This window comes from Gymnoscopelus braueri (assembly GCF_963280865.1).
Source record: "Gymnoscopelus braueri genome assembly, chromosome: 10".
NCBI classification, from domain to species: domain Eukaryota; kingdom Metazoa; phylum Chordata; class Actinopteri; order Myctophiformes; family Myctophidae; genus Gymnoscopelus; species Gymnoscopelus braueri.
The window spans coordinates 7,260,318-7,277,590 of record NC_137611.1 but is presented as its reverse complement, the minus strand read 5'-3'; the positions used below and the strand labels follow the sequence as shown (position 1 = coordinate 7,277,590).

General features: G+C 41.2%; 1 pseudogene across 1 annotated transcript in view; it reads right to left on the bottom strand.

Annotated features, from left to right (window-relative positions):
* The window catches only part of LOC308092844 (contactin-associated protein-like 4), a 209,148-nt pseudogene that overhangs the window by 54,165 nt on the left and 137,710 nt on the right, over positions 1-17,273 (bottom strand). The window contains exon 19 of the transcript in view: positions 5,653-5,892. The product of the transcript in view is annotated as a contactin-associated protein-like 4 (transcript). The remainder of the gene's footprint in view (positions 1-5,652; positions 5,893-17,273) is intronic.

Here is a 17,273-nt window from a genome sequence, read left to right as displayed (position 1 = left end):
GCGGACCCCCATCAAAATATTTTGTTCCAGGGACCCCCCAGAAGCAAAGATTTGAGTTAAAAATGTTCGCTTAAAAAATATATATATTCAAAGATTTGCACACATTTTCAGGAATTTTCAAAAATAGCAGATCTACAAGCTCGTAGCGCGGCACTCGGTGCCGCGCAATGAGCTTGTATATCTGCTATTTTTGAATAGCCCAAAGTGTAAAATAATGCTTTTTAGCTCAAATCTAAAAATGACACAGTTCCAGGTCTTAATGGGTTAAGGCAGAATTAATTCCATTTTCGCCAGAAACAGGCTGTATCAAATATAAATGAATATCATAAACGATGCAGAGCCACCCCCCTGACAAAAACGCCTGGGTGGTGTGTTTATGTTTGGAACACAGTTCTTATATGACGAGATCTAAGATTCCCAAATGGGGATTTCAACACAAAAAATAAAGCCACAAACCTGTGAAACAGCGCCCTCTAGTGGCAGTCTAGTGGCAGTGACGTCAGACTTCGGTGCTCTATATATCTCTTGCCTACTGATACTGTATGTCGCAGTGTTGATTTCGTCGACTAAAACTATGACGAAAAATGTCTGTCGACATATTTTTTTCACTGACGAAAACTAAATAAAAACTAAGCTGTGATGACTAAAACTAAGATTAAATATACTGACAACACATTTAAAAAATAGACTAAATTCAATTGTTTGTGAGGGACTAGTGGAGAAGAGATCCAGTAGAACTAAAATGGGTGCACGTGGGTGTCACAGACCGAAAATAGTTGATCTACAAGTTCACAACACGTCGCAGCATTGTGACGCCTTGTGAGTTTGTAGATCGGCTATTTCCGTATTTAGCCTACCTGAAGGATCTTTGATGAGCATTTTGGAGCCTTGCAGCCACAATATTACGATCTAATTTGCAGAGGAAGGGGCTTTTTTTATCGTCACACTAATACAATAAGCTGTGGGTTGCAAATGCTAGGTTTAAGCAGAGTGGAGCTGTCCTTGGTACTGAGTAGTGCTGGACAGGTGAGCTCTGTCCATGGTTCTGAACCACATGAACTGTGAGCTGTCCTTGGGGATGAGCAGTGCTGGACAGGTAGGTGGTTCTAAACCGCACAGCTCCCTTGTTCGTTTAATTTAGATTATAGCCCTGCAATAAGCAAACATGCTTATTGTACAAGTTTGTTAGAATCGTTCTAGGTAAATGAGACCCACTGAGTTTTCTTCAAATCTTTCTCGTTTGCAATTTATTCTGCTGTGTTTGGTTTGGTTTTCATCTTGTACGGCGCTTTGGTCCAACACGGTTGTTTTAATGGTACTTTATACGTACCGTTTGACGTGACTGTATGGAAACTAATCATTTTGGCTTAATGCACTGTGTGTTCCTATTGTTTGCAGGGAAAACACAGATTATATTTACATAATATTTGTACTGCCTCGGAAGTCGGAACTGTAATTAATTTACACAGTAGCCCATTAAGATGCAGCGTCTAAACAAGGTTTCAAAAAAATAATTCTCTAGTTAATTATTGAGCAACAAAAAGCCATCCAAAGTGTGGCAGTGAAAGGTGAAAATCATTACTGAGGTGCTCTTATACTCATAAGAACACACAAAACAAGTACACAAAACAAGTACACAAAACAAGGTTGAAGACATATTAATACCCGTACCCATACCCGTGCCATTAAAACGTGCTCAACATTAATCCCAGGAACACATCTGTGTAAACCAATATTTTACACATTGGCTATTCAAAAATAGCAGATATACAAGCTCATAGCGCGGCACGAGTGCCGCGCTATGAGCTAGTAGATCTGCTATTTTTGAACATTTTTGCAAATCTTTGAATATATATATATTCATATATTTTTTATTTTATTTTAAGTTTTTTTAAGTTTTTTATCGCAAGATTTTGTACCCATATTTTTTTCACCCAGTGCCAATTGCCTATGTAATCCTGGGCGCTACTTTCCCTCTGCCTGCCTAGGAAGAGCCCAAGCTGAAGCTCATGCCTCCTTCAATGCATGAGGAGCAAGAAGGCCGCTTCTTATCACCTGACAGGGGGGGGAGTTTCCCCGGTTGGACGTAGCGCGTGGAAGGAACACGTTATTCCAACCAGTTCCTTTCCCCTCCCTATATATTAATATTTTTTTGTAACTCAAATCTTTGCTTCTGCGGGACCCTGGAACAAAACATTTTGAGATGGGGGCCCGTCGCCAAATACATATCATTTTGGGGGTCCTTGATAAGAAAAGGTTTGAGCACCACTGATATGGCAACATAGGGTTTTTTCAGAAAACTGTTAGGATTTATGTTACGTCCTACCGGGGAACCCCCCCCCCCCCCCCAGACAGGTGAGAAGAAGCGGCTTGCTAGCTCCTCATGCATTGAAGGAGGCATGAGCTCAGTTCTGGGCTCTCCCCAGGCTGGCAGAGGGGGAGTAGCGCCCACGATTACATAGGTAATTGGCACTGGGTGAAAAAATGGGCTACAAAAATCGTGGGATAATTTTTCTTTTTTTAATTAAATAATAAAACATTGAATAAAAAACTGATTTAGAAGACATTTGTAGATTCGGCTTTATTCAGTTTAATGAATGCCACCACTTCAAACACTGTGATTGCAACAACCCTTTCAAGTTGTTTGTTTCCCTTTTTTACTAAGAATGGACGTGGCTATTGTGAAAATATGTTTTCGTGCTTTCAAACAAACATGTTCAAAACAAAACAAGGTATGAGGAATTGCAGTTTAGAAATAATGTGCAAAGTTGAGTCTCTACAGCACCATGTTCAAAGATCAAACTGCCTGATTATTACCGTGATACTACCACATATTTACATCGCTAATAATCTGTCAATACTGCAAAACACTACAGTCCTAATCATCCTATGCTATATGGCTTCAAATGCACTATTTGCAATCTGTATTTATTTTGTTATCTGTGCTCATCTGTCATAGACGATACATAGCTTTGATGCAAGCAAGTTATCTTGAATGGGCACCATGTGTTCCAGACCTTAAGTGTTTTTAATGAGGATAGCAGAGTGTGTGTGTGTGTGTGTGTGTGTGTGTGTGTGTGTGTGTGTGTGTGTGTGTGTGTGTGTGTGTGTGTGTGTGTGTGTGTGTGTGCGTGCGTGCGTGCGTGCGTGCGTGCGTGCGTGCGTGCCCATGTGCACCAGGGCAAAAGGGGTTATTATGACTGCATCTATTGGTGGTATGATCGTGTAGCACATCTGTGTGGTTGTGCATGCGTACCTCTGTGTGTTGGGTTATCCAATGGTGCGTACTGCTCTGTGTGTGTGTGCATGCGTGCGTGTCAGTTAAGTTGTAGTGTATTGATCCCTGTGGGGAAAGTTGTCCTCCTCTGCATTTAATTGCTTCCTCTCATCCTACAGTAACCAGCGTTGCCATGTCCACTTATTATAAGCGACTTTGGGCTTTCTTTTTCTGTAAAGTCGCTTGTAAAATATTGGAAGTTTCGGGTTGCAGTTTTTGGGGTTAGTTTCTAAAGTGTAGTTGCTTATTTCCAATAGTTTTTTTAAAATTATTATGTAGTGTTATTTAAACCAGTGGTTCTCAAATATTTTCATGTAATTGACCCCCAAATTAATATGTATTTGTCCCTAACCCCCCAATCTGAAAATATCTTGTGTCAGGGACCCCTGTACCAGATTTGTGTTTCATTTAAAAAAAAATCACGATTTTCTTTTGAAAATAGCAGATCTACAAGCTCACAATGTGTCACATCTCAACACTTGTAGATCTGCTTTTTTTCTAATATCTGATATACATATATGATATAGGTTTGATGTGGCCTATAGTCGCTTCTTTTGGACTTGGTTGCTTATTTCTGTCGCAAAATCTGGCAACACTGCCACACTGAGCAGCATGGTCCAGCTCTATAAGGCCGACGCCCCTCCAGGGGGAAACAGCACTAAACCACTGAGCCACCCGGCTCACTAAACCACTGAGCCACCTCCAGGGGGAACAGCACTAAACCACTGAGCCACCTCCAGGGGGAACAGCACTAAACCACTGAGCCACCCGGCTCACTTTATATATATCGTCTCTGTTGGGTGGAAAACCTCATATGTCCAAAACTGTTACTTTTCAGGACTCAAATTCAAAAGTAGCAAAAGTAGCAGATCTACAAGCTCGAAACGCGGCGCGAATTGTAGATCTGCTACTTTTGATGCTTTTGTTTGATGCTGTAACACGATCAAGTAGGGCGTTAATTTACAGGAAAAAAAACCCACTAAAGGTTCAAATACGGAGATAAGATTTTACTATCTTTCTTTCTTTCTTTCATTCATTGCCTTTTGTTATCTTTCTCACTTGATATGAAAAGGTACAATTTGTATAGTGTGGATAGCTAGCTTTTTGCTCTGCTGGTGAGGTTTTCTTCAGGTACATAAAACAACACTCCAAACTCAACCAACCTGCAAAAATAAACATCTGGCAGGAAGGTATTTTAATACCAGTCTCTTGTATCAGAGCTAATCTATCAAACACGGCGGTGCTTTTCATTTTCCAGACGTCCTGCTGCATTAATTATTGTTTTAGTAAATGCCGTCTGCAGAAATATGAAACATAGAAACAACATGGTGCCGTTCATTATGTAGAAGTGGCATTTACAGCCCACCAAGCTTTAGAACTGACATTCAACTAAAACACAACAGCAAACTTATTAATGGCAGACCAGCAAACTGATGAAGCACAATAATGTAAATATGAAATATGAAACCGAACTTTCCGAAGTGCAGAGCTACGAGCTTGTAGATCTGCTGTTGTTTTGAAAAATCATGGAAAATTTGGGCAAATCTTTGAATATGTATTATTTTAAATGAACATTTGTAACTCACATCTTTGCTTCTGGGGGATTCTACAAAATTTTTCTTCTAAATCCTAACAGTTTAAAACAAAAAAAACGTATGTTGCTATATCAGTGGTTCTCAAACTTTTGAATGTCAAGGACCCCCAAAAACTGTATCTATTTGGCCGCGGACCCCCATCTCAAAGTATGTTGTTCCAGGGACCCCCCAGAAGCAAAGATTTGAGTTAAAAATGTTTGCTTTAAAATATATATTCAAAGATTTGCACACATTTTCACGATGTTTCAAAAAAATAGCAGATCTACAAGCTCATACTGCGGCACTGTGCCGCAGTATGAGCTTGTAGATCTTGTAGATGAGCTTTTTTCACCCCTGGTTCTCTAACCCAGTGGTTCTCAAACTTTTTCATGTCAAGGACCCCCAAATTGACACTTACTTACTTACTACACTTACGTGGGCTCCTATTAGCCCACGGACCCCCATTTGAAAAGATAAGCCAGGGACCCCCATAAGATTTTTACGGCTCTAGCAGTGATCCTCAACCATTTTAATTTCAAGGACCCCCAGTTTGACATGCATTAGGGCTACGGACCCCCATTTAATGGCATTTCTATCATTTATATTGTAAAATCAATGTTAATGTAACTCTGAGAGTGTACAAATGGAACCAAATGGACCCTTCCATTTGTACACTCTCAGAGTTACAGACCCATAAGGGTCCATTTGGTTCCTATCCATCATTTAGCTGGGGACCCCCTGGAACCCCCTCAAGTACCCCTGGGGGTCCCCGGACCCCACTTTGAGAACCACTGCTCTAACCTGTGCTGCAGAAGGCTCCGGTGTAAGCGGACAGGGCACAGTCACAGGAGAAGCCGCTGGTCCTCTCCACACAGCGGGCCTGGTGGTGACAGAGTGAGCCGTAGCTGCTGCAGTGTCCCGGGCAGCCGGGCCGCACGCCGGGGGTGATCTTAGCCCGCTCCTCCAGGTCCAAGGTGGCGCCGTTGAGCTGCAGCGAGCGGATGCAGCCCCGGAAACCCTTCTGCCTGGACGCTGTGCCTCCTGACAGGAAAAAAAACACACACACACACACACACACACACACACACACACACACACACACACACACACACACACACACACACACACACACACACACACACACACACACACACACACACACACACACACACACACACACACACACACACACACACACACACACACACACACACACACACACGTAATTAATGTACCAAGAGTAAAAGTGCTCATTTTGCAGAATGTCCCATTTCACAAGTTTCAAATGTGTAACATGTATAAAAAAGCCGATCTACGAGCAACACGTCACTTTGAGACGCGTTGTGAGCTTGTAGATCGGCTATTTTCAAATAGCAAAAGTATAAAGTGCTGAAGTGGTTAGTGTAATAATAATCTAAATGTAGAAAGTAATTAGTAACAAAAAAAAAAATCTAATAATTATAATGTATAATTACTAAATTTGCCTCTTGAGATGTACAGTAGTGGAGTAGAAGTAAAAGTATAACAACATGTTATACTCCTCAAATTTGTACTCAAGTACAGTACTTGAGTAAATGTACTTAGTTACTTTATACCTCTGCACGTGCACGCACACACACACACACACACACACACACACACACACACACACACACACACACACACACACACACACACACACACACACACACACACACACACACACACACACACACACGCACGCACGCACGCATGCAAATTTAACATCTTTATTTACGTTCACATTTAACAAGAAAGTCTTGAACACAAACAACAGTAGATGCACAAACTTAGGAAACTCAATAACAAGTGTTCCAGGATACAGATCAATGGATTCAGAAAGCATCGTCTCCTCCAATTAATTACTGCCAATTATCACAGAGTAGACACTGAACAGAATTTAGTCAATGCCTTAGCTCTTCATGGCTTGGGCATTCCTGCAACCTGCAGGCCTCTCACATCTGAGTTATGGACACTACAGAGGCTTCCACATACTATGAACACAAGCAGTTCACATTTGTAACCAAGCTGTATAATAGCATGCTCAAAATGTTGGTAGTTGAGCAGCATGGTGAGGAATGCCTCTTATTACAGACTGTGGACGAATGTACAACCTACTTCTAAAAAGGTCACTTCTCTACTGATACTCATCAACAACAGCTGGTGTATTACAGTAGCTCACACACACGCACACGCACACACACACACACACACACACACACACACACACACACACACACACACACACACACACAGTACAAAAAAACAATTACTTTTCAACACATGTATGCACACCAAGAACTTGTTCAATAGATTATAAAGGCAACTTCCTCAGTACAAACTTTGTAGGTCAATGTCACGCTGTGGATCTGAGCCTCTGTACAGAGTACAGTCCACCGTCAGCTTGTGAGTAATGCATAACATAGAACTAACTTGACACTATATGACAACAGATCAGACATGGTCATTTATCATGTATTATTGTTATGCAGTGGTGGAAAGTAACTATAAGTACATTTACTTAAGTACTGTACTTAAGTACAATTTTGAGGTCTTTGTACTTTACTTGAGTATTTCCAATTTCCAATAGTTTTACTTCTACTCCACTACGTCTCAGAGGCAAATATTGTACTTTTAAGGCCTTTGCAGACAGGGTGCGATTTTCCGCAGGGAAAAAACGGACAATATCATTTTTTAAATAAACACATGGTTCTCAATGACCTCAATGACACAAATAGCAGATCTTGTAGATCTGCTACTTTCAAACATTTTAGTACTTTGGGTACTTTAAGTACATTTTGATACCAATACTTTTGTACTTTTACTCAAGTAAATCTTTAATTCCGGACTTTTTACTTGTAACAGAGTACTTCTACATTGCAGTATTGATACTTTTACTTAAGCAAAACATTTGAGTACTTTTTCCACCACTGTAAACTGAAACAGAAACTCAAATTTAACTATATCTGAACATTAGTCATGATACATTCATTACAAATTCACGTTGGGGCGTAAAACAATCTAGGAAAGGCTGGAGCATTGAGCTTAAGTTAAGTTAAATGGTGAATGTGAATCAAACATGAGAGCCTGGCCCTCTTGGGAAATAACGATGTTGAAGTAATTATTCATGGAGGAGAGTTACGGATTGCTCGTAGCTCCAGAGAAGGAGAAGGAGAGGACTCTGGAGGACCAAGGCAGCGAAATGCATACGAGGAGGAGGAGGAGGACGAGGAGGAGAACTGTCAGGAGAACACAACTCCTGCAACAACAACAGAAGCTTCTTCAAACGTGAGGCTTAGGGTTAACCATCTCCATACTCCAGCAGTATACTGTACATCACTATTGAAATTAACCACTTAAAAACCCACTCACGCACGTTGTTGTGCGGAGTCCCTCAGGACTCTATAATAGTGCATTTTCTGTTTTGGCTCTATATTATCTTCGCTGAAAAATAGGCAATCTACAAGCTTTACAACGCGTTGCACCGTGGCGCGTTGTAAGCTTATACGCCCTGCCAAGCCAAAGTGCAGTAAAGAACTTTGCAGACAGGGTCAGTCAATCAGTTTTTACCGCATGCGAAAAGACGCACGAATCGGACTGGGTTCGATTGAAAAAAAAAAACGCGCAAAGGTCTTAACTACGGGGGAAAACAATCACTGAAAATGGGTTTAAAAGTGATTCAGCTGGTCAGCCAAATGAGATATCGGCATATAAGTGATATTACAATAAATGTACATCTGTTCTTGAGGTAATTGTTCATCCCCCAAAATCACGAAGGCTAATTTGACACCTTTGGGATACACAAATAAGTGGGTGAGTCCAAAAACGTAGTTACTGCACTTTGGCTTGGCAGGAACAGATCAGCTACTTTCTGTGAAAGACGAAAATAGCTGATCTACAAGCTCACAATATGTTGCGCTGTGACACGTTGTGCAATTTTGTTTTGCTGAATGTTTGCCCCAGAAAAGGAATAGGGATTAAGTTGTTAAAACTAGTAAGAGATTTGTGCAGGGATTATTAAAAGCGAATATCTTAGAATGTGTGTCGTGCTTGCATGACGGGCGTTAAAAAAAAAAGAACCAACAAAAAAACCTGGTACATCAGTCGGCATGTTATATGATAACATGCCCATTGGGGGTATTTCTCATGCACTGAAAACAGATCCTCACGACCGGCGTCAAAGCAAAATAAGCAGTATAGGCTGCTATACAGATTTGGGACATAGAATATCAAAGAGAACCATCAAAGGCATGTGTGTGTGCACGCCTCGAAACACACGAGCGGACAAACAACTCCTCACACCAAAGCGGGCAAACCACAGGAAGCACCGTTTGAATGGAGGATAAAAAACATCCCATCGGGGGAAGTTCTTCTTGCCAGACTTTGACTCGGAGCGAGTGATAGCGAGAGTGAGGTTTAATCCATTAAGACCCGGAAAGCATCTGTGTCATTTTTTGATTTATAGCAGATATACAAGCAGATATACAAGCTCATAGCACGGCACCGAGTGATGAGCTTGTAGATCTGCTATTTTTTTTTAAATCGTGAAAATTTGAGCAAATCTTTGAATGTATTTTTAAACTCAAATCTTTGCTTCTGGGGATTCTACAAATGTCTTCTAAATCCTAACAGTTTTTTGAAAAAACGCATGTTGTTATAATATCAGTGGTGCTCAGAATTTTTCATGTCGAGCACCCCCAAAATTATGTATTTGGCCGTGGACCCCCATCTTAAAATATTTTGTTCCAGGGACCCCCCCAGAAACAAAGATTTGAGTTAAAAATGCTTGCTTAAAAAAAAAAATATATATATATATATATATATATTCAAAGATTTGCACACATTCTTAAAAAAAAATAGCAGATCTACAAGCTCATAGCGCGGCACTCGGTGCCGCGCTATGAGCTTGTAGATCTGCTATTTTTGAATAGCCCAAAGAATTCTTAAAATGACACACAGATGCGTTCCCGCCGGTCTTAGTGGGTTAAAGCTCGTCCCCAACGGTTACAGCCTCCACATCTAACGTTTACCAGCTGCAGTCTCACAACATTAGATCCGCGGCGATAACTAACAGTAAAGCACATGTGGGACCAAACATGCTATAGAGCGCCAAAAGCACTGCCAGGCGGGGCCCCGTGAAGCAGAGATCAAAGTAAACATCAAAGGCAAAACGCACAGGTATTTACACAGCGGAAGTTTTAGAAACATATGTTCACTGTAGTTGCAAGAGAACATACAGTACATGCTTTACTGTACTTGGAGAGCTGCAGTAGACTTATAGCTATAGTGTACGTAGCTATAGCCTATGTTTCCCAGTAGCTTAATTGGGTAGCTTCACTGCTTTCAGAATGATGATCTTTGCTTTTCTTTGCTCTTCCTCATGGACCTACTTGCGGATTATACCGGTGTCAGTCTACCTTATGTGGATTATGCGGTCGACACGCACTGACATTTTTGCACCTTAATCCCATGTATGTACAACACACTGACTTGTCTTTTTGTGTTTTTTTTTTAAAGTCCTTCTTCTACTAACGTCCATAAGTATTGTAGAAAACATTCAGGGCATATTTGCCAGCAATAGCCTATATATGGAGATCCCCATAGATGGAGACGATATACCTGCAAAGTCGTCATAGAGACCTAAACGTGCCATATGTACGGAGTCTGACATCAGCGAACCCTTCCCAGAAACTCCATGTATAGACATAACCATCACGTCCAGGACTGACGTCATGGTCCCATATTTGGGCATAACTAACATAGGCAGCTCCATATATAGAGACGTCTGACACTATCTGACATCACCATAGTGATGTCAGGACCGCAGCCAGCATTATAAGAGGGGCTCAACACCCCTCTGTAGTTCAGTTCCAGCAGCAACCCTGAGAGAGATTAACCACTAACAGGACGAGAAGCATCAAAGAGAATCCAGTTGGTTAGCACAGCCTAAAGCATATTCTCGAAGTGGCCTTGGATCTGGTTAACGAGTCAGTCGATGATGGTTTCTATAAGTATATTACATTACATTACATTACAGTCATTTAGCAGACGCTTTTATCCAAAGCGATTTACAACAAGTGCATTCTCTTCTAAAACAAGCAACTAAGAGTATACCTATAGCGCTAAGGTAAAAGTGCAATATATCAGCTTCCTGCTTTCTTAAACAGTTGAGACAAATAGGAAAATCAAATGAGCAAGAGCTAAAAACAAATAAGTGTATCAAATAAACAAGATCCAATAAAACAAGAGCTCGTACAAATAATTGACAACAAGTAGTCAAGGCTAAGAGGAAGGGTCAGGGTAGTGTTTCCTGAAGAGGTGGGTTTTCAGCCTGCGGCGAAAGATGGGCAGTGACTCTGCTGTCCTGACATCAGTGGGGAGTTCATTGCAGAGTATATCATGAAGAGTATACATCTACTGCTATGCTCAACCACCTTTATATCTTATCTCAGGTACCATGTGTAAATACGTTTCTTGTTTGATTCCCCCCTCCCTCCTCTTCTTCCCTTTCCTTCTTCTATGGAAATAACGATACGATGGGAATTATGCACGACAACGAATTTCACCCACTTCTCTAAACAAGTGATGTGACAATAAAGCTGATTCTGATGTAGCTTTTGAGTAGTTGCCATGTTCTTTCAGCATGTAGCTGGGTAGCTTGACGAACACAGTGGCACAACACCATAAAAATAGCACAACATGGTGAGTGCGGTTTGTCCATCAAATTCTCCATTCATTTGCAGCTTTTTACATGCATAGCTGCATGTCAGCCATATTAGGTACACAGTAGCTTCAATGTAAGCTAGCTACTTTTACTAAGTAAATCATTAAATTATTATGATATAGATATAGAAGATATAGATATAATATAAGTAACTTGCACTGTTGTATGTATAGTATCATCATGTGTTTGCTGATACTGCACAAAGAGAAAAACACACCTGACAAAAAAAAGTTAAAAAAATAAAATACAAAATAAGAGTAAAGTCAACACTACTTGGATCATTAAAAAAAGCATTTTTTAAAAGAGTATTTGCATTTTTCACATCAGGTCAACAAGCTATGTATAGAAATTGAACAGCTATAGGAAAATGGCAATAACACAAAACAAATAACCTGAACAATACTATGGCACATGAGCCCACGTGGCAGTATTATGGCTCATTAATCCAGACCCATGGGGAAATAATACCTTATGAATCTGTACAGGGCTGGTACTTGGCGATACGGCTGATTAATTCGTGCAAGCCATTGCTCGGACAAATAACTTTCTTAGAAAAGGTCAATAAATACAGTGTGTAATAGGCCTACAGTATGCACACTGTGGCAGTAATCCAGGCAATGGAACGCATTGTAGAATGTACTTTACTGCTGGACACCAAGTCAAGACAGTTAAGCCAAATGCATCTGTTTTATTACTTGCTGGTCTGTCCCAGGGCCTTGAAGGGATAGCGCAACCCCTAATTACTTTTTTCTATCAATTACTCACGTTTTTGTCCCATTCCTAAGCCAATGATTTGATGACCGGCGGCGGTTCCGGTAGGAGACACAAAGAGTCTCCTTTGTGTCTGCGAGAATGCGACAAACCCCCAAAAATATCCATGAATTCAAGTCTCCACGGGGTGACTAATCCATAGAAAACATGCTTTTTTTGGGGGGTGAACTATCCCTTTAACCATTTTATTATTATTATTATAACTGACATTTAACTCCCTACAAAACTAGTCCAGAATTAAGGAAACACTCAGAAAATAGCCACATTTTGACCTCTGAGACCAAAAGCTGTCGTGATGGTGACCAAAAAAAAAGATTGTGATGGAATGAAATGGTGTGAAATGATAAAGTTACAGAATGAGTCGGCTTTATTCACAACATGTGAAACAAAGCAGAATGTGGACAGATTGCTGTTGCAATGAACCAGAAAATTGTAAATAATATACTTCTCTGACATAAGAACAGACACTGGCTTGTTAGATACCTCCATAAAAGCACATCCTTCCTTCCATGTTAGTTGAAATGATGTCCCATGTGTTTATCACACATTTTATGAATAGTATTAATGTTTTTCTTTTGACAGTATAAACATACCTGCAAGTGGATGCACATGGACAAAATATACTTATACAATCCAAAACAAAGGACTAAGACAAAAACCTGTGAAACATAACCGACAAAACAATACGCCACTGTGGTATCTGAAAACCACAGACTTAAAGGTTTCTATTGCTTTTGTAGTTGCCAACAACGCCATATTGCAGATAAGTTTGTTGTCCCAGAGATGAGAATGAATGGTTGTAGAATGAAGGAGTCATCACTAGTTAGTGAGGTTTCGTTGCTTCCATTTATTGCATAAGTACAAAACAGCTTCCTATGGGGACCCTGAGGTCCCCACCACACCACACAACAGCCTGCCGGCTGCTGAGTCACACACACTAAGATGCATTTCGGTACAGTTTATATAACAGAGAGATCTAGAGAAGGTACATGTGGGTGTGTGAGCTTCAAAGGTGAGCCCCCCCCACCCGGCACAAACAATAGATCACCCTTCGAGCCCCCTGATTCAATTTGCACCTGTATGAAGCAGGAAAGGGGAAGGAGATAGATGCATAGACCTCTGTCTCCCAGCTAAACAACAAAGAGAATGTTTAATTGTAACCCCCAACCAGCTCAGACCAAAAGGCACCTCTGAATACACTCTTGTGTCTGACAGTAGGCTACCTGTAGACTTATGAAGATAAATAATACTAACAAATATGTATGTTATGTTATCAAATATACTACATTCCCCCCATGAGAGACATTAAACGTCTCTCACAAACACGTATATTTCAAAAGAACCACAAAGAATCCGCCCCCCATGAAAAGCGACCGGAACACCAACCAGGAAAAAAAGTAAACATTCAGGAAAACTAAAACAGCAAACAACATCACACAGAACAATGCACATACAAAAACCAAGATCACATGGTACAGCGACACGGTGAATTACATCAAATAGACAGAAAACTCAAACACCCCGAGGAAAGGTCCCAAAACCCAGTAAAGTAAGCTCTTTTTGCTCCTGCTTTTTGCTCCTAAGTTAGTACATTTTGGAACATTTCCAGAGGCGTTAACATTTTACAATTATATCAACTCCAACCAATCAGCGTGCAGGATCCCTCTGTTAGCCTTTAAACTCTGGGAAAAATGTTATACATAAAACATAAGGGATTCGCCCTCAAACACATCCACGGGAATGTCCCGGCTCCATGTACCTCGTCACGGGATTCGCCCGGTCTTCTCAGCACAACGAAAAATAAAAAAATCCACATTTAACCCCAGAGACCAGAGAGAGAAAAAAAAATCCTCACATCACTCCTCCATGGCAGCCATAGCCCCATAGTTTAAATCACCCATATCACAAAAATGTAACCCCAGGTCCCATATGCGCAGCGTTCCGTTCGATAATGTCTCTCTTGCAGTCTCCCTCAATGTCATCTCCTCACCCCAGCCGTGCTCCAGCGCCATACCCAGATTTTCCAACAGATAGCTGCATGTTTACAACAGAGCGCTCCACTTGCGATCGCTGAAGATGTGTTACCACACTCTTCACGAAGAACCCCTTCATCGCAAGTTCTCCACTCTGCCGGCACCCGCTGTCCTCTCCCCACAACATACCCGCCACGAAGAAATTCGACACACCAATTTCTCCGCTCTGCCGTCCGCACCGCAGCGCGCCCCTTTAGCGATCGCAGAAGATAAGTTTGTGCAGCCAGATGAGTCGTACAACCGTCCTAGATCTGGTCATGAAGTCCTCTCCTTGTAGATCCTCGAAAAGTTGTCGTCATGTCGTCCCGATGTCCCGCCGCACGTTCTTTCGACGCCTGGCTCAGTATCCCTGGAGACTTGCGCCTCCAAAAAACCAAACCAACACGACTGCCGACTTCGACGCCATAATGTGGTATCTGAAAACCACAGACTTAAAGGTTTCTATTGCTTTTGTAGTTGCCAACAACGCCATATTGCAGATAAGTTTGTTGTCCCAGAGATGAGAATGAATGGTTGTAGAATGAAGGAGTCATCACTAGTTAGTGAGGTTTCGTTGCTTCCATTTATTGCATAAGTACAAAACAGCTTCCTATGGGGACCCTGAGGTCCCCACCACACCACACAACAGCCTGCCGGCTGCTGAGTCACACACACTAAGATGCATTTCGGTACAGTTTATATAACAGAGAGATCTAGAGAAGGTACATGTGGGTGTGTGAGCTTCAAAGGTGAGCCCCCCCCCACCCGGCACAAACAATAGATCACCCTTCGAGCCCCCTGATTCAATTTGCACCTGTATGAAGCAGGAAAGGGGAAGGAGATAGATGCATAGACCTCTGTCTCCCAGCTAAACAACAAAGAGAATGTTTAATTGTAACCCCCAACCAGCTCAGACCAAAAGGCACCTCTGAATACACTCTTGTGTCTGACAGTAGGCTACCTGTAGACTTATGAAGATAAATAATACTAACAAATATGTATGTTATGTTATCAAATATACTACACCACATTTATTACCTTACTTATTTTTACGTTTAGCTTTGGCCGTGACGTCTTCTTGACTGTTGCCATGACTTAACATCAAAACAATACGCTGGGATATGGATTGCTGAGGTGGAGCGCCACACCTACCATCAGCTCCCATGATGCCGCACCCGAGACTTGCTACTCATATACTGAGTTGGCGGTGCCCGGGATCGAACCCATGACCTTCTGGTCCATAGATGAGTGCTCTCCCGACTGGTTAATAATGTTGTTGAATTATCCTTATAGAGCACAGAAGTCTGACGTCACTGCCACTAGAGGGCGCTGTTCCACGGGTTTGTGGCTTTATTTTTTGTGTTGAAATCCCCATTTGGGAATCTTAGATCACGTCATATAAGAACTGTGTTCCAAACCTAAACACACCATCCTGGCGTTTTTGTCAGGGGCGTGGCTCTGCATCGTTTATGATATTCATTCATATTTGATACAGCCTGTATCTGGCAAAAATGGAATTAATTCTGCCTTAAAAGTCTTAAGAACTACTACTTCCGGGTCTGACATCACTGTTCATACAGCAGCCGCGTTCATGGGAAATGTAGTTTTTGGGTTGTTTGACTCGTTTCTAGTGTTTATATTGTGTTACTCTTTGGGTAAATGTGTACATTTACACCTTCAGTCGATGCTTCATATCCATATGAGTAAAAACGCCAGGGTGGTGTGTTTATTTTTGGAACAGAGTTCTTATATGAAGCGATCTAAGATTCCCCAATGAGGATATCAACACAAAAAGTAAAGCCATGAACCTGCGGAAAGCGCCCTCTACTGGCAGTGACGTCAGGACTTCGGTGCTCTATTGAAAGTTAAATATGTTTTTTACTGGTAGTTCAATAGAGGGCCGCAAAAAATATGACGCATGGGCCGCATTGCGCCCCGCGGGCCTCATGTTGAGCAGCGTGAACCCGGTCCGGTTATCGGACATCAGCACATGGCCATTCAAACACAATCCCTCAGCATTATATATTCCATTGTAGTGATAAGCCTGAGGTAAATGTTAAACGGGATGATCTGGTCCATACAGGCGGAGAAAAGGCTGACGCTTATTTCCTGCCTGGCTATTCAGGGAGGATTATTGGCTGAACATATTGGACCAATCAATATGCACCTTCCATCTCCTGCCTGCCACCGCATGTCTGCATCTCATCGCTGTACTGCATGTTGGTAGATTTGTTTGTTTACTTGCTATGGAATGACCTCCATCATATTTGCACGTGGATCAAGCCTGATGATAAACAACGGCAATGGATTTTCTGGTTTCTAGTGGTGGAAAGTAACTAGATTTACTTAAGTACTGTAATTGAGTAAAATGTTTACTTCCAATTCCCAATACTTTTACTTCTACTCAACTACATCTCGGATCCAAATATTGTACTTTTACGCCACAACATTTATTTGAAAACTTTAGTTACTAGTTACTTTGAAGATTTTGATTATCATCACAAAACATACATTTAACCACTTCAACCCTATATACATTTTGACCATTTGAAAATAGCCGATCTACAAGCTCACAATGCGTCGCGAAGCGACGCATTGTGAGCTTGTAGATCGGCTATTTTCAAAAGATTTGTATACATTTGAAAACTTGAAATAGGACATTCTGCCTACTTTTACTTTTGGTACTTTAAGCACATTTTGATGCCAATGCTTTTGTACTTTTACTCAACTACATTTTCCAATTATGGACTTTTACTTGTAACGGAGTATTTCTACATTGCAGTATTGATACTTTTACTTAAGTAAAACATTTGAGTACTTTTTCCACCACTGCTGGTTTCGTATTCTTCTTCTACAGCACTGCAGACAGTAGAAATTACGCAGAATAAAAGAAGATG